The sequence below is a fragment of the Octopus bimaculoides genome, chromosome 6 (genome assembly GCF_001194135.2).
Source record: "Octopus bimaculoides isolate UCB-OBI-ISO-001 chromosome 6, ASM119413v2, whole genome shotgun sequence".
Lineage (NCBI taxonomy): Eukaryota > Metazoa > Mollusca > Cephalopoda > Octopoda > Octopodidae > Octopus > Octopus bimaculoides.
Window position 1 is genome coordinate 107210242 of NC_068986.1, and position 1041 is coordinate 107211282.

Sequence of the window (1041 nt, forward strand, 5' to 3'; positions counted from 1 at the left end):
TGTGTGTGTGTGTGTGTGTGTATACGTATATATATATATATGAATACGTGGGTACAGAACGTCATGAAACGTGTACAACAAAAAATACGAATTACGAGTGCATGGAATATGAACCATTTTTGCGAACAACAAAAGACACAAATGGAAAACAAGACAAACAACATAAAGGACGATCCTTCATCAGTTGTTGCCTGTTTTTCTAGTCTCGTACATCGAGCATTTAACAAGAATATACGCTTTCGATAAAGCAGTTACTCCCTCAAAGCAAATTTTAAAAAAATGGGGATTTTGCGGAGGGTAAAAATTGGTAACACAAACAGAATTGTGTAAACAAACAGGAAGAGATGTTCTTCTAAGTAAGTTTTATCTTAATAATTCTGATGCGCACTCTATAGTATCTTTTTACTGTTTGGTTTTTCTCTCTTTGTCTCTCTTATTCTTTTACCTCCTCTTCTCCCACTATTCATGACGTTCTCCCACTATTCTATCCTATTACTCTGTCACTCTCTCTCTCTCTCTCCCTCACTCCTCCACCCTTGCTCACGTGGCTCACACGTGACCATCAGCCGTCTTTCCTTCTTCTCCTAACTTGTGCTTCTTTCTCTCCCGTGTAGCTGGAACAAGGAAGACGTGTGTGTCCTTGTCTCTCTCCTGTCCAAGCTTGATTTATGCGTTCGTTACCACAACCTTGTTAAGGCTTAGCAGCCCTTCCTGTTTGTTTTCACTGTCCTGTTTGTGTTACCAATTTTGACTCTCCGCAAAATCTCAAATTTTATTTAATTTGCTTTGCGGGAGCTACTGTTTTATCGAAAATGTATATTGTTGTTAGATGCTCGAAATACGAGACTAGAAAAACAGTCAAAAACTGATGAAGGGTCGTTCTTTATGCTGTTTGTCATGTTTTCCATTTGTGTCGTTCGTTGTTCGAAAAAATAGTTCAGAGTCCATGTACTCGTACTTCGTATTTTTTTGTTGTACACGTTTTATGACGTCCTGTACCTATATATATATATATATATATATATATATATATATATATAT

General features: G+C 37.1%; 1 protein-coding gene across 2 annotated transcripts in view; it reads right to left on the minus strand.

Moving 5' to 3' along the window:
- Positions 1-1041, minus strand: part of LOC128248177 (uncharacterized) — a 17555-nt gene that overhangs the window by 8310 nt on the left and 8204 nt on the right. The gene's annotated exons all lie outside the window — the stretch shown is intronic.